Source organism: Otolemur garnettii, unplaced genomic scaffold (genome assembly GCF_000181295.1).
Source record: "Otolemur garnettii isolate 467f Iridium unplaced genomic scaffold, OtoGar3 scaffold00010, whole genome shotgun sequence".
Classification (NCBI taxonomy): domain Eukaryota; kingdom Metazoa; phylum Chordata; class Mammalia; order Primates; family Galagidae; genus Otolemur; species Otolemur garnettii.
Genome location: NW_003852405.1, coordinates 32536967 through 32558859, shown reverse-complemented (window position 1 = coordinate 32558859; position 21893 = coordinate 32536967).

The following is a 21893-nucleotide window of genomic DNA, read 5'->3' as shown; positions in this document are numbered from 1 at the left end:
TTGGGCTGCTGTAGAAAAGTACGATGAAGTAGGTAGTGATAAGCCACAGAAATTTATCCGCACAGTTCTGGAGGCTGTGAAGTTCAAGATTAAGACACTGACGCACTTGGTGTCTGGGCAGGGCCTGCTTTCTGATTCATAGATGGCACTTGACCTCTGCGGCAGCATGTGGTGGAAGTGGTGGGGGTTCTCTCTTGGGACTCTTTTATAAGGAGAGCTTCACCAACAGAACCTTAATCACCTCCCAAAGGTATCACCTCCTAATTTCATAACCTCAAAGTTTAAGACTCCTACGTAGGAATCTGGGGGAGGGACACATTCAGAACATAACATGGTTTTTGCCTGTGCTGTTCTCTCTACCTACAATCCCCATTCACCACCTGACCAACTTCTTCTCCAGCTTGACGTTATATTCTTGGCAAAGGCTTCCTTATTAAGTTTACCTTGGATCCATCTTCTACATGTGCTAGGATTGCCTTGGTTTAGCATATTGAGTATTTATCCCATAAAATATTTGAGACATAGAGTAAAATAAAATGCTGTTTATCTGAAATTAAAATAAAATTAGGCAACCTGTGCTGTGTCACTAACTTACGATGAGCCCATGTGAGTTGTTACATCACTAGACATCACACAGGATTTTTTTTTTTTTTAATCTGCTTGTATCTCTTAGACTGGAACAAATTTCTCAAAGGCAGAAACTATATTTTGGTTCTTTCCTACATTGTATAATTAATATTTCTCAGGGAGTGCCTAGAAGTCAATATATATTTGAGAAAAGAATGAAATAACATACCCAATATTCAAACATTGCCACTTCTGTTTTCTATTATTTATAAATCTTAGCAACTGAAAGTTTACATCTAGTAAATGTGCATATGCATTAAATATAAACAAATTCAATTCCTAGCAGAAACAAGGGTTTTATATGATAAGTCCCATGAACAGTTATACTTTGAATGTAATCTACCCCTCTACAGCAAGTGTAATTGAGAGAATCATTCTGTGAATCCAGCCCTACTAGGTTTGTTTTATCAGATGCACAAAGAAAAGTGTTAAATAATGATGCAGACTATTATTTTAGAGCATCTCTAAAAGATAAGAAAAATGTGTGTGTATGTGAAAGAGAAAGCACGAGAAAATCAGTAGAATTTTTTCCATTTCTACTCAGAGAAGGAAATAATTTTCAACTTTCAAATTTCCAGAATATTAAGAATACATCTTCTTTTAAATAGTTTTCTGTGACTAAATCTAGACTTCCCCATGTATTGTATGTATTGAGATTGAAAACATGTGTCCTGGGTATCCTAAGTAAGTTATAAAAGTTGAAAATAACAATACCAATTACAGCTCCATTAAACAAAGCTTTTCATAATTGACTCTAGTAGCAATTGATCTCCAAATGTCACAGGATGCCACGGGCCTTTTAGAATTAATGATGAATAGCAATTTTAGTAAAAATAGGCACAGATATCAAAAAGCAAAACAGCATCTGTTATATAAAAGGGAGTTATTGGCATATGAAAACAGCTGAAAAATGATATTTGGGGACTGACTGGGAAAATGTAATCCCCTCCTCCCCACCAAAGTGGTATTAGCAAGTAGGGGAATAAATAATCAGGAAATAGCATATAATGGTAAATCTTATTTATTTCCTGAACAATGTTTCCTGAGGCCTGACTTTGGGCCTCACATCGACCTTCCCTGGGCTGAGGGATATAGAGAGGCGCAAACAGAACAAAGGGTCACTTCTGACCCGGCTGTGCCAACTAGGTCTCCACTGATGAGCTGTAGTTTCTAGATTTGAGGGCACTATTGATCGACACTTCCCCATCATAATAAATTCATTTCCTTCCCCCCAGTGTGTGGCGACACCCCTTACCGAGGCTTCTATTCCCAGGCTCTGATGCACCACAGTAGCCTGACCTTGACCATCACTTCCCGACCTTCTCTTCAACCGGCCCCTTCTTGCCATTTCTTCTCCTGTCCTTTCTGTGGAGGTTCTTTGGTTTTGTTTTATTCTATGCCTATATCCAGCACTTCAAGTCAAAGAGATAAGCAGTTTGTCCACAGTGCTTACAGTTATGCCTCCAAATCATTTCTCTCCCTTTAAGAAGTTTACAGACATAGAATTAACATAGTAACAGAAAATTTTTTAAATTATCCAGTTCAGTCACCTACTAACCTCTCCCCTTTGTTCTCAATATTCTGATCTCATTGTCCTCCTTCTCATTAACTGAAGAATTCAAATCATAAATTAGACTCTCTCTGCATCCTGCCCCATCTCCATCCTCATGTGTTCAATATTTATGTAAGTAAAATATCCTAGTTCCTATACTCTTGCTTCCTCCATCTTTTTGTGTCCAATGAACCTTATTTTAAAATTTCAGTCATTTATTTTCTTTATGAAAACCATATTCAGACTTTGTCATTACCCAAAACAGCACGACCTCTTGAGTTTTCTACTTCAAATATTTTTCTCTCTAAATCAGGCGTCCTCAAACTATGGCCCGTGGGCCACATGCAGCCCACCTAGGACATTTATCCCACCCGCCGGGTGTTTTTGCCACGGCTGCCTGTCCTGCTTAGCAGCCAACTCATCCTGGGCCCACAGTCTGGCCCTCCAATGGTCTGAGGGACAGTGAACTGGCCCCCTGTGTAAAAAGTTTGAGGACCCCTGCAAATGTTTTCCGTTCTTTAAGGTCACCCATTTAATTAGCTTTAATAAAAATTTCTTTGATTACATTGATTTTACCAATTCATCAATCAAATTTGCTTTTCAAGTTCTTTCTTTTTTCTTTTGCAGTTTTTGGCTAGGGCTGGGTTTGAACCCACCACCTCCAGCATATGGGGCCAGCGCTCTACTCCTTTGAGCCACAGGCACCACCCTTGCTTTTCCCTTTCTACTAGGCCCTTTTGTCTTGATCTTCCATGGCCCAAGTTTAGTAATCACTGTATTGTAGGCACCGTGAACTTACTTAAATCCTTCCCTCCCTCAGTCTCACTCAATATTCTGACCCTGAATAATCGATATACCTGATAGACCACATTTTCTCTCAGATAGCCACACATTCACTTAAAGCTTACTGGTATCACTTTAAATTTAACAAAATTGTTGTTAATTAATTAATGGACTGATATTATCTTATGTTTTATTCATTTATCCAGCAAATATGCATTGGTAATCTTCTATGTGCCAAGAGCTGTTCTAAGTGCTAGAGTTATAAAGGAAAAATTTAAAACAGATCTTGATTTTCTGTGGCTTATCTTCGGTTGGGGTCTGGAGAGAACAGCAGACAGACATTGTAAAGAATGAAGAGTAAGGGGAATGTCAGGGGCTGTCAGTGCTATTTATTTACTGAACAAACATATGTTAAACACATGGTATCTGTCAGGCGTAATATTACATTAAATACTAACTAAATTAAAGTAATGATACAGAAGGTCCTGGGAGGGACTTTGTATAACAAATTTCTTTGTAATATTGTTATTGTGAAGACTGAATGGAGAAGAATTTGGGGGATAAAAATCAGTCTTCTAAAATCTTGAATTGGTGTGTGTGGGTGGGGGGGTGGTGACAGGGACTGGGAGAAATGTCCTTTCCAAAAACAGAATGAAAGCACTGAAGGGAACTGAGTACAGCTGGATCTTGGCAGCCTTGGGGAAGATAGCTGTAAATTGAGGTTGGTGAGATAGGAAGGAACCATTGTATTATACTTTCAGCTGGGGCATATTTTCTCCCTTCCACAGATAGCTATAAAAGCAGGAAATAATTATTTACCCTCTTTCCTCAAATTCCTATAATGTTCTTTCACGCTAAGCTTTCTACAGTATTTAGAAATTAGAAACCATCTAATGTAAAATGTCTTTTTTCCTCTCATCTCTCCTGGTGTTCCTTCATCTTTGCTTGTGGTCTAGACCTGTGGTCCCTGATTCCCAGGCTGCAGACCAGCTCTGGTCTGTGTCTAGTTAGAATCTGAGTCGCACAGAGGGAGGTGGGTGGCTGGTGAGCAACAGGAGCTTCCTGGGTATTTACAGCTGCTCCCCATTGCTGACCCCCCCCCCCGATTTCTGGTTCTGTCAGGCTGGGCTTTGCATTCTCAGAGAAGGGGAGGGATCTAGTTGCACATTTTTATGAGAATCTAATGCCTGATGATCTGAGGGGGAAATGTCATGTGCTTGAATCATCCTGAAACTATCCCCCAACCAGTCCCTGAAATTCATGAAGCTAGTCTGTACTGTGAAAAATGCTGGGGATTCCTGGTCTGGACTTAACTCCTCTCTCCTTTTTCTTCAAAGAGGCTTCTACACCTAAAATGTAACCTCAGTACCTGAGGTCATTAACAAGTTCTTTTCCCTTAGATCATTTCAATTCAGTATGAAAACATGGTAATGTCTCCTAACTGAAAATAAAAATCCTTTGGAATCCCTTCTGCTATCACTTTCTCAGTACCTCTCTCTACCCCAGCTCCCAAGCCACCACACCACCCAGGAATTAGTCACAAAATTATCAACAGACTCCATTTTCAATTTCAAACGACTTTTTGTTAGTGTCGTCTTAATTCTCAGCAGCATTCTGTAAAGGTGACACTACATAGGAGGATAACCAATAGCCAACTTCTCCATATTAATCTCTATAATAAACAAGAACTCTTCCTGGACTTAGTTCACTGGCTGATGAAGTAAAGTCCTGGGTCAAAAACCACAAAATCCTAATCATATGAGGATAAGTATCTTAATCAAGAACATTACTAGCATCTCACATTGTACAAGGAAATAAATGTATATATATACTTATTATAAGATGTTTTAAGAATATGTGTGAGTATATATCATACATAATATATATAAAATATGATATATATGAGATAACTTACAGCCTGTGCTAAGTATAGTGACTGATACAATTGGTATGTGTGTCTTTACGATTGCAAACTCTCATTGCCTCATTGCTGTGGAAATGTCTCTTCCATAATTTTCTGAAGCAATCTTTTTCCTCTTTCAGTTTCCTTTTTTTTTGAGACAGAGTCTCACTTTATCACCCTCAGTAGGTGCTGTGGCATCATAGCTCACAGCAACCTCCAACTCTTGGGCTCAAGCAAATCTCTTATCTTAGCCTCCCAAGAAGCTGGGACTACAGGAACCCACCATAACTCCTGGCTATTTTTCTTAGAGTCAGGGTCTAAGAAAACCAGCCTGTTGCTCAGGCTGGTCTCAAACCTGTGAGCTCAGGGCAATCGACCTGCCTCGGCCTCCCAGAGTGCTGGGATTGTAGGCGTGAGCCTTCAGCTTCCCTTTGTTGATCAGAAAAGGTCTTCTTTAGCAATCAAATTAGTAGTGGATTTTATCAAGCAATTCATCTCTACAAGCCAAGAAAAGAAATAAAAAGTAGAAAATAATCGACATATATTTTAAAGTAAGAACTTCTTATGCTCATGACATTTTAAATGACTGAATTTTTTCAGAATATATAAAATGCAAAGTAGATAATTTCGTTCAACATTTTGTTTTAAATTAAGTAAATTTTCAAAGAAATCTCAGTATGTTTGTTTTTTAATGCCATTTTCTCCACCAACTAATGCTATTTTTATAGCCCAAAGCAGGCTTTTGAAAAATGCAGTATAGTAATTGCTTTATTCTGACAGGGACTTCCATATGTTTTAGATGTGAACATAATTCCTTGATTGGTCTATTCAAACATAAACATTCCCGGTGGGCAAACGAGTTCAGATTGTTAATCATTTTCTGAATATTTATATATTTGTGAAATTGTTAATGCAATTTTATAGCTTCATAACTGTCAGAGATAACTGGTCAACAGGAGGATATGTTTGAAAGGCTTTGTAGTGTGCTGTAAAATAAGACAACGTTCCAATCTTTCTGCAGGCAACTTGGGGAATGAAGTTCTTTGTCAAGATTCAGTGCTATTTACTTACTCAGGCCAATGGCGTTCATGTGGCTGTCTGAGCCTCCTTGGCTTTTTTTTTTTTTTTAAGATTTTTTTTATTAAATCATAGCTGTGTACATTAATGCAGTCATGGGGTACAGTGTGGTGTTTTCATATACATTTTGAAATACTCTCATCAAATTGGTTAACGTACTACCTTCATGTCATTTTCTTAGTTATTGAGTTAAGACATTCATACTCTGCTTTTAGAAAGAATCACTTGTATCCTTGTAGGATAAACCATAGAAGTGACCCCTCCAGTCATCCTCCCTCCACCCATGCACCCTCACCTCCTTGGCTTTGTGTGATGTTTAGTTACTCAGGCCAATGGCGTTCATGGGGCTGTCTGAGCCTCCTTGGCTTTGTGTGATGCGACATTCAGATGTGGAGGTATCAAGATTAAACTTGTTTACATCTAAATGGCTTCCCTCATTAAATTCCAACTTTGATTTTCAAAATATTAAATTTGTGTGTAGTTCAAAGTAATGAATTAAAATCAAACATTTCTAGAATTTGCTTTGTTTGTACAATACACATAATTGAGATTGTCACTAAGTGTTACTTTATCTGAAATGATCATCTCAAAGCTATGGTTTTTTACATAATATCAAAAAAAGGTAGATTTTAAAATCAATTATTTTAAATAAATGTTTTCTCACTATAGGATATGGCAAAATTGAGTCAAATAATTTAATTTGAAAATATAGTAAAAGTGGGTCACAAAATTTGTAAATTCTAGAACATTGCTAAGAGACTGAAATTACATATCAAATATAGATTTTAAAGAGTTGATATTTTCTCATATATACTGCACTACAAGCCAAGGGTTAAGAAAGAATTGCTAATTTAATATGCTTCAAACTATTTTGGTGCCTGTACAGGATCATTTGCACTGAGCACATTTTCCGTTTATGAGTGAATGATAATTCTCAGTGGAGAGAAAGACATTTGGCATTCTCAATAGATTTTTGTATGTTGTAATTTGTTGTATCCACAAAGCGAATATTTTATTAAAAGAAAATTCAAATATAAATTTGATCATGGATTCTACAAATTTTACGAAAGTTAAATTTCTACATTTTAGTCTATAATGTGATATCTCCTTATATCGATTGCAAAAAAGAAACAAATTTCACTGTAAAGATACTATAGTATGGTCTTGTTTAAATGCCTGGTTAAAGGGAAACCATTTCAGATGACAGATAATGGAAGTAGATAGGTTCACCTCCTGTTATCAACTGATATAAGCAAAGGAATGACCTTTAATGTCTTCCCAAACTTGCCAAAATAAAATGACATATTTTGGATAAGAGGGCAAAAAACTAAAAGAAGATTTACATTTTCCTTGCAATTTAATCTTCTGTAATCTGTCACAAACAGTCAATTCTGTATTATCAAAAATGCATTTTAATCTTAGTTTCATTTCTTTCCCCAAAAGCATTTTTCCAGGGAAAACTAAAGTAGCCAAGTTTCCTGCTATGACTTGCAACTTGAATCTCTGCTCTCTTTACATCCAGATTAAGGGTACAGTCTGGAAGACCTTGAAATGACTGCCAGCTCTTTCACCATTTCTCTATTTCCAAGATTCTGTGGATGTGAGAAAGATAAATAGAATCATCGATTCCATCTAGGACTTTGATAATCCCCATGGTAAATGTACTTTGGAAAGTTCAGTTTTCTCTTTCAGAAGCAGCCCCTCATTTGAGGGCTGATGGCAAAGGTTACTAAAATTAGCAGATCCCTCTTAACCATCCCATTTTGTGGTAAAGATTAAATCTCTGATTTTTGAATGCCATCTCATTTGGAAAGGGCATTATTCGGTCCACATGTCCCTGGTAGTCAACGTTTAATGAAGCAAAGTGTGTAGCAGTGTTGATATTTTTATTGTTGACCTTTGACCATTCTTTCTTTGGCAGATCACAGATATTCAGCAAACATCTCACCACATATATTTTATTTTTTATCTACTTGTAATTCAGATATTATGAGAAACCTCATTGGACTTTGCCTTTTACTATGGAAGCTTTTAAAATGAAATATGTATTTACATTTTCTTCCTTGCTTTCCTGAAAGTCCTCCCCCATTTGCATCCCAGGCTACCGTTCCACACTTAATGTCACTGAGCCCTTCATGCGATCCCTCTGGTTGAGCTCAACTCAGCCGATCATCGTTCTATGGAAAACTCTGTCATTGTCCTTCATTCCCAGCTTCTCTTAACTGGAATTCTCTTCAAGCCCGACAGCACGTTCTAACTTCTAGCTCAGGCGCCACTGCCACCGAGGAAAGTGCTGTACCCGCGTCACTCAACCCCCAACCCCCGAGGTCTGCAGTGACTTATTTTGCAATTTCTGTCCTCTTCTTAAAACTCTGGAAGAATTGCCTTATCTCTGAAGACATTTGTATTTGTTCATAAACTATAGGCTCTTTGTGACCCCTCTCCCTCCAGGGTACTTATCCAAACACTCTCAGTCCAGCTACTCTGCAATCTGATCACCGCCTGCCTATCTTTACTGACCCCTGTACTTTCTCTCAACACGTCCAACTATGTTTTCTCTCCACTTTGTGGCACTCTTGGTGTTATTCATGCTTCGTAGAGCCTTTGCTATTATTTTATCCCAAGCTTGAACAAATTAACAATCCATCTTTTCTGTGATTTATCTTCTACTCTATTAAAAAAAATATAGAAGCCATCGGTTTGTGTCCCCGTGGAGGCACATCCATATGTCCCACCCCAACTGTGATGCTCTCCGTGCTTCCTTCTCAGGTAAATATCCTGCCTGACTGTGGGTCCCCTCCTGGTCTGTGTGCACAAGCTCTTTATTCTGTCCTTCACCTTCTTTCTCTTATGCAGGGTGTCCAATTTAAGATAGCTAGCCCCTTCTGCTCATTTTCCCAGAGATTGGAAACATAGCTGAATTTAATTAAATAAAAAATTTAAAAAGTCCTAAACCCAGACTTTATTCTCTTTTTCATTTCTGCCTTGTTATAGACTCATTCCCCTTCTTCCCTATACAATTATTTAACAGACAATGGTCTTTGCCACAATTTCCGTTTCCATTGTTTTATTTACTGTTTGACCCACGCTTATATTGTTTCCATCATCATAATCCCCCAAATCATTTTTAGAAATATTCCCAATTACTTCATGTTGGTCAAGCTCATTGGTATTTTCCAAGTATTTATTTTATTTCAGGTCTCTGTAGCATTAGGCGGGTTAACCACCATCTTCCGAAACACTTTCCACCCCTCCATTTTCTTGGCATGCATTTCTCCTCGTTTTCTCCCAAACCTCTGACTAGCCCTTTCTGTCATCTTTTGGCTCACTGTCTTCTACATAGTCAATAAAATCAGCGTTCCTCAGGGTCAGTCCAAACTTTCTCCTCTCCCATTTTGGATTCCCTTCCCAGGCGATCTCCGTCACTCCCGGGGATCGGTAAACTCCTTCGCCCTACGCTACTTCATGTTTTGCCTTGGAAGTGCACCTGCTACTCTTGGGTTTTACTTATCTAATTTCCATGAGATAGCCAGAGTTATATTTTCAAAATAAAAAGTCTATAATAGCATTTTAAGGTCCTGTTCTCTGAATTATCCCACTTTTGGTTAAAATTCTTTAGTAAGTTACAATTGGAATCTTCTCACTCTAAGTTCTCTTGACTCAAATAACCCGGCTCTCCTTTTGATTCATAGTAATCTTCATGCTTCCTATTTACCCTGCCCTGTGATTTTATATATACTGGTTCATGTCTCTTAGCTGCTTATCTTTCCCCCTTTAACTTATTAAGTCCAACTCATCCTTCAGATGCCAACTGAAGTATAACTTCCTCAAGGAATATCGCCCTGTCCTTTCTGATTGTAATATACCCTCACATAGGCATGGCGTATTTCTCCTTCATTCCACTTAGCAAAGTTGTCATTTGTTCTGAATTAATGATATTATTTCTGTTCTTCCTAAGTCAGTTAAAAGTATTTCTTTTCTTGAAAATGAATCTCTAGTACCTACTGTAGACTTTATACGTAATGTGCATCAGTAACTGTTTGGTGGATGAATGACTGAATACCTGATACATTTTCTTTCAGTCTATGTCACTTAATAAAACATAGCACCTTATCCATAGTAAGAGTCTTATAAATATGTGTTAATTTGTATTAAATAGTGTGCATTTCTGAATGATTAAATAATATTTGAAGGAAAACAGAAATAGAGTAGAAGTTACAATCTGGAACAAGACATTTCTATTTAATTCAGTTGGTGATAATTTTTGTATTGTTTTGTGTGGCTGTCCAACGAGACCGATGGCAGTTGGTTTCTTTTGGATTAAGAAGTGTGCAACATTGTTCCCAAACTCGTTTATTAGAACATCTGATTAAGGCTGGCTAAAGTAGTTTCTGTTTAAATTGAAATGTCACTTTGTTGTCCCTTTTAGACTGACCTGAATTGACTAATCATTTACATTTTACATTAAATTAAACCCTGAAGTTCTGGAATGGAAAATCTAATGCTGTCCCACTTCTGGAGTGTGGTTTTGATGAATACATTTTCCCCACTTCCTAGAAAGACAAATGGTTATAAAAGCTCAATATAACATTATTCATGATTTCCAGTTTACCCTTCGTCTTTTTTTGTGAGAGCAGCATGACAGAGCAATAACAAAAAAGTTATTTTTGAAGGATGATTCATTTTAGCACATTTTAAAGCAATCATTAGTTTGTGACCTTTCATTATTAGAGGAGATGCAGAAACCTCAAGCGAGAACCACTAATCACTAATTAAATTCACTGATGGGAGAAATTTGAAAGAGACACTGTTTACGTTTGCTTTAGAAGAAAATTCAAAAGTGTGGCATGGCTCAGGTTAAGGTTACAAATTTTATCTAGTCCAGGCTTGCTAATACCCAAACTGTACACTCCATTAATCGCCACTTCTAATTAAAATTTGAAAATATAACATTGCTTTTTTATTAAAAAATTTGTTTCAATTCTGATTAATTAAAAAGAAACTTATTATCACAGGATGGGGTACCGAAAATCCTGAAAATATTATCATGCTGATATTGAAATAAATATTTTAATACAAACATCAATGAAATTATATTAAAAAATTAAAATACTGCCTCTATAATTATAAAGTTACATTTACTCTCCTGACTGGTCCTGCTGCCTCCTGCCTGCCCATATTAAAGCCCCATCCTCCTTACGGTGGTCTTTCTAAGTGCCAGTTAGATCCTTTGTTAAGGTTCTTTGATTTCTCCCCGCCATTCAGAGAGAAGTCCATTTTCTTCAATTAAAAATGACCTTTCCTTGTGATCAGATTGAACTCACTCATTACTCTAGCTCTAGTCAAAATCATTTACATAAGTGCGCACGACCACTCTCAGCCATGCGCAAGTGCTCACCATTTGAGAAGGCTTTATGCTGTTTCTTTCTCTTCTTCACACATTATGTTTGCTTTTCTTATTTAAGCTTTTCTGCTTCTCAATGTAATTCCTGCTTATTATCCAAAACATTTTCCAAATTGGATTGAATGCCATTCAGGTGGAGTATCACCATTTTCAGGATGCTGATTTCTGGTGCCTCAGTTTCTACCAGAACCTCAGAGCACATGGCAACAAGCCTAAGTCTCAGATGATAAGTATAAGAATCTATTTATGTATCCACCTTTGGGGCAAAACTATGTGTACTTTGAGGATTAAATAATCTCTCGTTTAGTATCTGCTGTGTCCGGGCGCATCACCCTCACATATCAAATACTCACCTATCCTGTGCACTGTTCAAGGTCCTTACCTCAGGGCTGTGCAAACAGGCCCCATCCTTGAGGAGGAATCATCAATAGATTGAAAAAACTATAGATACTCAACACTTAGTTGCTAATTGAAATAATAAAAAAAAAAAATCTCCATTTTGAAAACTGCCTAAAATGAAAGCTAAATATCATGTTCACAAAATGGTAATTGGAATGAAAAATGATGACTATTTATTACCTCATCCAATTAAATGCATGCAGTCGGAATTTGTGGCTGTGTTTCCCAGTTTTATGTTAACTTCATGAGCCAACGTTGGGGTTCCACTCCTCACTTTCTTTGTCTAATCTCAGTCCCTGCGACACAGGCTAGAGTAATGGCTTTGTTTATTGGAAGCTTTGGTGACAAGGACCAGGTCCTATCCAGCCCCTTTGTTGTTCTCACTTCCCTAACCTTACAGTGTAAAGGTTAAAGACTGAGACAAAAGCCCTCGTCTGATTTCCAAATGGGAACCTAGACAAACAAGGAGTTTTAGGATTGGGGTAGAGGTCAAAGGGTAAGAACAAAATAACTTTATGCATCCCAGGCTAAGGACTGGCTCCAGAGGCAAAGGAAACCTTTGCTCTGGGCAACTCTCCAAGCCCATATCAGGCAGATACTTGTATCATCTCTTAACAGTTGCAGTGACAATGCTTTTTTGTCTGAGACTGTGGTGGCAGCTTCTCTGTCAATGGAATGATAGCTCAGATATCAGCTTTCCATCAGTACCAACTCAGGTGGAGGCTTTGTCTGCAGGAGAGCAAGGATATTACCCCCAGAGCATATCCAAAACAGTCTGCAGTGGGCAGGGTCAGGGAGGGGTGATCCTGGGGCTCAGTGTAAACCTGATGGGGGAGAAACTGGCAGCTTCAACAAGGTCAAATTCCTATCATGGAGTGGCGAAGAAGGTATTTGATTCATTGTAACCCAAAGGCTCTAAAAGGTTATGGATGTGACCTCTGGAGAGAACGTTTGTAAGCAATTTGCTATTATGTATCTTTTTCAAATAGTATTTTATTATACAGTTCAGCTCAGGTAGCTCTACCATTTATTAGGTGTCCCATCTGTTGAGGGGTGCACATAGACTTTTGAATAAATTTCCTGATATAATTCAAGATAGAAATTTTAATAAAACTTGTCAATAGTAACCCCCTTTGTTGATAAGGTTTACAAAAATATATGTGAGCATAAGCTTAAAAAATGAAATTATAATACAAAGAGGATTAATTCTTTTGTAAAGTCTTTTGTTAGAGGGAGTTTTAACTGGAACTTTGAAGTTTCTTTTTCTCTTTGTCCATTTTTGGGTGACAAAGGACAGGTTATTGAGCTTAACATTTTTCTGAGTTATCTCATCCGTTCAAAAATACAAAAGAATCCAAATCAAAGTTTCTGTGTTCTGTGAGTCAAGGGGTGCTGCAAGAATATATGCTGAGTAACTCCACAGATTGGACCGATCCTGAAATGAGAGAAACTTTACAATACAGAAATGCTAATTTTTTTAAGTCTGGCATTGGTCCTGGAGCTGTTGGTTCTGTGGCACTCAGTGAAACACTCATGGTAGATGAGGAGTGTCTCCCTGTCGGAGATAGAAAGGAGCGCCTGATTATTTTATTTACAGGGAAGGGCTGAAACCTCTGTTTGATGAATATTCTAATAAGGTGGTCTCTATGCCAGCAAAGTTCAGGGAAATAACAAGGAAGAAGGAGCAGATGAAAGAAGGCCCACTTTTGATCATAACAAGGAAACACCTAGCAGGTGTCTGGCAGATAGTCATGTGCTCCAAACAGTCTGCCATCCATGGAGTTAAGCCTACAGAAAGTCTGGTTTTCAACTTGAAACTGGCAATGGTACCACAATACATATAATCACCTTTGGAAATGAAAATCTTAATTTGAAGAGTTTGAGGTATATAAATTTGGATCTGAATTATTATACTAATCCATGGTACCTGAGAATTCCTTAAATGGACTCAGGAAGTCAAACGTGAACAGATCTATTTGAAGTCTCATTTGCTCAAAGGGAAACAAATGAGGGAATGCAGGGGTCTGCGAAAATCACTGCAGTCTAGACCTGGAAATTGTCTAAACCCCGTCAACTTGTTCAGATGAAAACTGTGGGCTGTGTGGTTAGGCAGTAACAAGGAGTACGTTGGAACTGAAGGAACTGCAGCGTAAGGACCTAATTCTCTGTAGTTGGCTGCCCTCTCACTGCAAACTAATAAGGTGACACACAGACACCAGGTCTGCCTTCTTCATGGCTCCCCCTGTTTGTCTGGCCAAATCCAGCTAGTCTCTTACAGTCGAGTTTGGAAGTCATATGTTCTAGAAGCCTCCCATAAATCCCTCAAGTGTGTGTCTGAAATGTTCCCCAAACTTTACCTTCATTGTATTAATTCTTACATTATAGTTAAAATACCTATTTACTTGCTTGCCTCAATGAGATTATGACCTCTTGGAAGATAGATCCATTGGTTTATCTGAACTCGAGAGTTCAGCCCCTAACATGATTTTTCTACATTCATGCATCAGTGAAGGTACAAATAAATTTCTGCACTCATTATGCAAAACAGCCCTGATTTGTATAATCATATTTTGTGAAGTCACATAGACTTGAGATAGAACACTTTTGTTTATGAAACATGGTTATAGTGAATCCACTAACTCTTGGCAACTGACAAAGGAACAATCATTTGAGCACTCACTGTGTGTCCACAAACTCACATGCATCTGTATGTGTGCAATTTTATATATATAGTCCATCCCCCAAATACCCAAAATATGTCATCAGCTCTAACGATATAGTACGTATGTATATCAATTCTATAAAATGAAAATATATTTGAATAATATTTTATTTTCCGTTAAAATAGAACATGAGAATCTTAAAATGATACATATTTAAGACTTGCATTTTTATTTGAAAATATAAATAATTCTTTAGACTTGCCTTCAGCCATAATAAGAACAATTTAATCTTGTTTCTTTTTGGAGAGGATTGTTGTGTAGACATTATTCATTCTAGAGCTTACATTGAATTTTATTGAAAAGTGAAATTCTTATTTTTGCAAAGCTATGATTCTAATTTTAAATATATAATATTTTTAAGAATGTATATTTAAGGACATACTTCTCTGTAGTTGGCTGCAGAGGTACAAGCTTACTACACATTATCACACTAAAAGTTTAGTAAATACATAAGATGCTAAAGACATCAGTTAGATTTATGGGTTACCCCATGCATTTGTAAACACATACTTTAAATGCTGAAAATTACAAGAAAAACAATTCATCTTTGACAGCTTATGTGTTATTGGTGTCTCTTCTTCTTTGTAAATATCATTTTGAATTACTCTTTAAAAGTAGTTACTTTTGGAGAATGTGTCTAGTTTGTGTAGCAGACATCTTAAAATACATTCAGAATAAACATGAAACATGGACTTTAATAAATTATATATTTATTCCTTTTACATCATTAAAAATAACATTAATTCTAGAATTAATTTAAATTATAGATGTAAAATTGTGCCATTCTAAGGCAAAATGTGAGTGACTCATTTTATGAATAAAATACGTTTCCCTCAAGATAACAAGATAAACCTGGAATACAGAGACTTTCAAAATATTTCAAATCTAATGGAACGTTTTATGAACTTAGCAATACTCCTCTGTGAGATTTACAGCACAGTATTGCTCTTAATTGAGGAATTCCCCGCCTTGATGTTATCCTTGTCAGTCAAATCACGCTGCATTTATAAAAGGTTCTGTTTGAGACTTAAGTTAGACTTAGTAGACACAGAAGTACTTAGCAAGGTCATTCTCAAAGCTGAAGAGTCCGGCACTTTGCAATGCATCAAACAGTAATTTGTAATTGACAGTTTTCTTACCTAGAGTGGTTCTCAGTCGAGAGATTGTTCTCCAAAGACAGTCAGCTGGGTAAATGTCAGAGGCTCAAAAAGTAAATTATAGTGCAAACAGTGTTGATATTTCTATGAAATGGAAGGAAAGCATATTTATTTTTAAAATATAGAATTTTATTTAAAACAAGTGAAAACCTTCTATTATGACCTTTACAAGATTCCAAACAGTGACGAATTTGGTCATTACAAATAACCTTTTCCAGGAAGAGCTTTACCACTCGGGACTTCTGTTTAGTAATATATGTGAATTAATTTCCTTTCTACAAAATAACTCATGATATTAAATTTTTATGAGATTTTATTCCTGATACTACAGTTTTAAAGACATTTTGAAAGGAAAAAATAATATAAGGGAGGCAACTATAAGGAGACTCTCATTCTACCGTGTTTGTGGGGAATGAGTCATTTCTGGTTTCTCCATTCTGTAGACAACGATTTTGTGTTTGTGTAAACTCTCTCAGTAATTACGCCTCCCATTATTCCTGGTATAGAGCTTAGTGGATTCTGTTCCGAAGCTCCATTCTACAGCAGCTTCCAACTAAACAAACAGGTGGATTTCTCTGAGTGCTTTGCTGTCATTGACTTGGAATCTGGAACTCGTTTTACCATATAAATAATATTGTGTGTGGTGGGTTTCAGGTTGTTTCCTAAGTTAGCTTTCACTACTTGTTTAATTCTTGGGGGCCCAAAGAGAATATAAAGAAAATATTTTTGCCACTATGTATGCATTGTAGGTATGTCTGTATATATATTACTCTGTATATATATATATATATTTTTCTATATATGATCAAACACAAGATATGAAAATAAATAAAAGAATGGGAAGTTATATTACCATAGGACTTAGAGAAAAACATCCCTATTAGACTATGGGTTCTATGTTCCAATTTAGAATTACAGGCCCACATTTGGGCCTGATGGGCCTGGCAGAGGTATTCTTTCTCCTCAGTCCCTTGTCTCTAGAATGCTGAAAACCGAGAGGACCACAGGTGGGTTTCACTGAGTGTGGAATCTTATTCCTCTGGCCAGAGTTTCTGCAAAGTGAGGCAGAAAGTGCCGAATAAAACATAAGGGATTAAGATGTTCTAGAAGACTGGGTCTCTGTCCTTGTGGAATCTGTCATGAAGAGCATTTTTGCCTTTACACCTTTTTCCTTGGGGGACTCGTCATCTCCACTCTATTCACTGCTAACCAGACACTGAGTTACAAACTCCACGGACTCCTGGGAAACAGAGGATTTTCCAGCAGATTATCTGCATCACCAGAAGGGAAGAGCTGATTATTTCCATCCAGTAAGCTAAAACAGAACCACGGGACATGTTATCAAGTTCCGCCCAAATCTTTAAAATATATCTTAAGATTGTATCGGCGTTCCTTGGAAAGTAAAGAAGATAAGATTTAGACTTTGTGCTTCCCATTATCTAGGAGAAGCAGAGATCTTTCCGACCACGTCGACTCAATGGAGCCACAGCTTCTATCCTCTCATCCTGCTTTGGGTTCCTTCACAGTCTCTGTCCTTTCTGATTCTCTATTTTATATTTCCTGCTTCTCCCCCTGGGATAACAGCTTCACTGATGCAGGTACTCTTGTGTAAGTTACTGTAGTATCCCCAGGTACTAGAATAAAGAATGGCATTGAGTAAACACTATAGTCTTCATTAAATGGTTGAATGAATGTTGAACAAGACGGTAAATATTAACTATTAACAGGAAAACTTGGTTGCTTTGAAACATGCTTCTCCTTGAGGACAATCATATTAATGTCATCTTACACACCGGCAACATCATCTCTTCATGTGAAAGGCTTTTCAGAGACGTGCCTGATGACCCCTTTGTAGACAGATTTCTTGTCTGAAGCAGTTTCTCCTAATCCAAGTCCCTCCCACTGTGGTCAGTTGGCCTGTCCCCTTTCTCGGGAGACCTGACTTCAAGGCCACAACTCAAACAGGACACCTGCTTTTTCTGCTTCAAGAATCAGGCACTGCGTGGTTCAAAGGTGCCCAGGAAGATAAAGGGAAGAACCACAGAGTGGATGAGAAAGAGAAAGTGATTTTGAATACCTCTATGCAGAAGTAATTGTGGAAAAATACATGACTTTTAAAAAGAAATTCAGAAAATATTCATAATTTATATAAACTACAGGACCCTGTGTAGAAAGACTATTGCCTGTGTGGTCTGCTTGGACCCTGAAAAGCTGAGAGAAATCTACATAACACTTTACGCTGGAGTGTGTCAAAAAAAGGGCAAGGGGGTCACAGAGGTGATAATATGGCTGCTGTTAACAGTCTGGTCAAGATACTAAAACAGGTTTCCTGGGTGTTTTGTGTCAGTGACAAATAGAATGCCAGTGTCCGTGCAGTATCTGTCCCCCTACTGGAACACACAGATGTACAAAAATAGGAAGATGTATTAATTTCACAGTGTTTTTATTTAACACAGTGATATGGAAGCTAAACTTGATATGAACAAGCACTGATCTGGTGGTTTATTTGTTTTGGTGCTTAGTCTGATTTCTCACAGGATTTCAGTTATGTTAATGAAAAGCATATACTTAAAAAAGGCAGAAGGGTAATAATCACAATAAGATGATTTGTGAACACGAATAAACAATAGAGACTATAGGGCAGTGCCTGTGGCTCAAGAAGTAGGGTGCTGGCCCCATATGCTGGAGGTGGTGGGTTCAAACCCAGTCCTGGCCAAAAAAAAAAAAAAAAAAGAAAAAAAAAACCCTGCAAAAAAACCCCCCAAAACAAAAACAAACAAACAAAAAACAATAGAGACAATAAAGGCTGAAAGTTGAACATAAGCTTCAAACTTGACTCAATTTAGTCAAAATTTCCACAAACACTGATTGAGCACCAGTTAACACCAATCGCATTTCAAATAAGTCCCTTTTTATATTTCTCAGACTCTGTATGTTTTATTAGGTTACACAATCACCTAATATTTTTATTTTTATATTGCTGAACTACATGCAGGTCACATATACTGCAATGGTTCTATGTTTCCTCTGAATACTTACATCATGAGCATATAAATTCCATGTAATTTTACTTTTTTAATTCTTTATTAAATCATAACTCTGTAGACTAATGCATTTATGGGGTACAGTGTGCTGATTTGATATACACTGTGGAATGCTTACATCTAACTGATTAACATAACCATCTCCTTGCTTACTTATTTCTTGTGGTAAAAACATTCCTACTCTGTCCTTAATAGTTTAGAATGTATCATTGCATCATGCACATGAAGTTGGGTCCCTCCAAATACCCTCCCTCCTCCCAGTCTCGCCCCTTCCCTTCTCTTTCCTCTTTCTTTCTGGACTACAGTTATGTTTTACCATTCCTATGAATGTGTGGGGGATTAAATACTGATTTAATAGTAGTATTGAATACATTGGATACTTTTTTTTCTATTCTTGAGATACTTTACTAAGAAGATTATGTTCCAGCTCCAGGCAGGTAAACATAAAAGATGCAAATTCTCCATCTTTTTTATGGTTACATAATACTCCATGGTGTACATATACCACAATTTGTTAATCCCTTCATGGGTTAATGGGCCTGGGAGAATTTTTTAAGAGGAAGCCCCCCTGGGGCAATTGAAGCAACACCAAAATTATATTATTGGGATCTGAGAAAATTAAAAAGCTTCTGCACAGTCAAGAATACAGTAAATAAAGCAGAGAGCCTTCAGAATGGGAAAATATATTTGCAGGTTATGCTTCTGATAAAGGTGTGATAACTAGTATCCACAGAGAGCTAAAACTAATCAATAAGAAAAAAATAAATAATCCCATTTCTATGTGGGCAAGAAACTTGAACAGAAATTTCTCTGAAGAAGACAGGTGCATGGCCTAGAAACACATGAAAAAATGCTCACCATCTTTAATCATCAGAGAAATGCAAATCAAAACCACTTTGAGATATCATCTAACTCCAGTAAGATTTGCCCACATCACAAAATCCCAAAACTACAGACGTTGGTGTGGTTGTGGAGAGAAGGGAACACTTCTACACCGCTGGTGGGAATGCAAGCTAATATGGCCTTTTTGGAAAGAAGTTTGGAGAATACTAAAGGAACTAAAAGTGGACTTACCGTTTGATCCTGCAATTCCCCTACTAGGAATTTCCAGATGATCAGAAATCATTTTACAACAAAGACATCTGCACCAGAATATTTATTGCAGCCCAATTCATAACTGCCCAGACGTGGAAGCAGCCCAAGTGCCCATCGACCCGTGTGATTTTAAATCAATATACTTCTCAAAGGAATAGGATAGTTTGTGGTATTTTATACTTACACTCATACTCTGATTTGAAAAATATTTTCAGTGAAGATGGAAGTAATATGTATTGTAAACAATTAAAATTCAAGCAGAAGGTTATAACAGTGTCTGTGAAAGACACGGCTATTGTCAAATTATATGGCTAATAAATGAAATCTCATACAGTGAGGACTGTAGCTTAAAATAATATTTACTACACAGTGGGAGTTTATTTCATGGCAAGAAGTAAGCTAGTTGCTTTAGATGAGCTAATCTAATCTTACAAACATTTCTGGGGATTTGGCATTATTTTCCTTGTTTTATATAAGGTAAATTTAGGCCTAGAGAGGCTAAGACTTGCTGGAAATAAGAGAAAATTGGAACATCTGAAGTTTTAATTCTCAAGACTTCCTCAAAACTCTGAGGTCTTTGCTTTTTCCAGTGAAGTATACTGACTCTCAATCTTAATTGATTGAACTAATCAAAAATGACACTTAAAACCAAATTGCTTAGAAGTACCCCTTTAAAACACTCCTTAATAATACTGATCCCACCAATCAAATATAATCTTCCCATCTAAACACTCCAGAACTTTTTCACCTCTTTTCCTTTTTTAGTGATACTGGAATTTGTTTGGTAGGATTAGTTACCTGCTTACCTGTTTGAGCTCTTTTACTAAGCCATATTGTGGGATATGGACATAATTTTTCACACTATTTAATTAAAAACGTGGAAGCCTGTGTAATGCTTTATCCCTGTTAAATCAGTGTATCAAAAGAATATTTACATGCTGGTTTATCACAGCAAAATTTAATCTGATTATATCATCTCAAAAGGTTTCTTTTTTCCAGTTTTACATGGGTCAAAAAGATGTCCTTGTTCTAATGACATTACATGAATCTTTCTGAACAGGAATGCCTGTTTCTCCTTGTTCTTGCCCGTAGGCATACAAACCCACCTAACGTGCAGACATCTTCTGGGGGTAGGTGGAATGATGGCCCTTCCCGCTACACAAAGATGCCTGTATCCTATTCTCCAGACCCCACGACAATGTTTCCTGACAAAGTAGCGTTAAGGTTACAGGTGGAATTACAGTAGCTAGTCAGCTCACTTAGCAAGATAATCTTGTATTACACAGGTGGGTCTAATTTAATCCCAGGGGTGGAAGGGTCACAGGGAAATGTAACGGAGAAGTGTGTCAGAGATTTGTGATGGGAACAGGACCGGACAGGCCCTTTTTAGCTTTGAAGATGTTAGGAGGGAGTGTGAGCCCCAGAATGCAGGTGGCCTAGGACACAGAAAAGGCAAGAAAATGAATTTTTATCCTGAACATCCAGGAAATAATGGAGCACTTTGATCACCTAGATCATAGCCCGGAGAGACATATTTTGGATTTCTGGACTATCAAACTGGAATGTAATCACACTGGAATTTTGATAGTAGCTACAGAATCATACACAGCTCTTTTGGCGGCTCTTTCTTCTAGGCCAATAACGATTTTGGTGGATGTCAGTGTACATTAGTGATCAAATTCACAGTTCCTTTCCTACATTTTTTTGTGAAGTTTTCATCCATTAATACTTCCTTCCTTTGCAGTCCAGTAAAGAGACTTTTTTTTCCCCTACCAGGAAAGTCTTACCTTGTCCAGAAGCTGCAGATCATATTACAAATCCCAATTTTATGCTTTGAGAAGCTGGGGTTTTTTTGCAGTTTTTGGCCAGGGCTGGGTTTGAACCCGCCACCTCCTGCATATGGGGCTGGCACCTTACTCCTTTGAGCCACTAGTGCTGCCCTGAGAAGCTGTTTTGTTCTTCCCTGTTAATTATTATTGTTTCTTTCTTTCTTTTTCTTTTTTTTTTTGAGACAGACTCTCTCTTTGTTACCTGTGGTACAGTGCTGTGGCATCACAGCTCACAGCAACCTCAAACTCTTAGGCTGAAGCTATTCTCTTGCCTCAGCTTCACAAGTAGCTGGGACCACA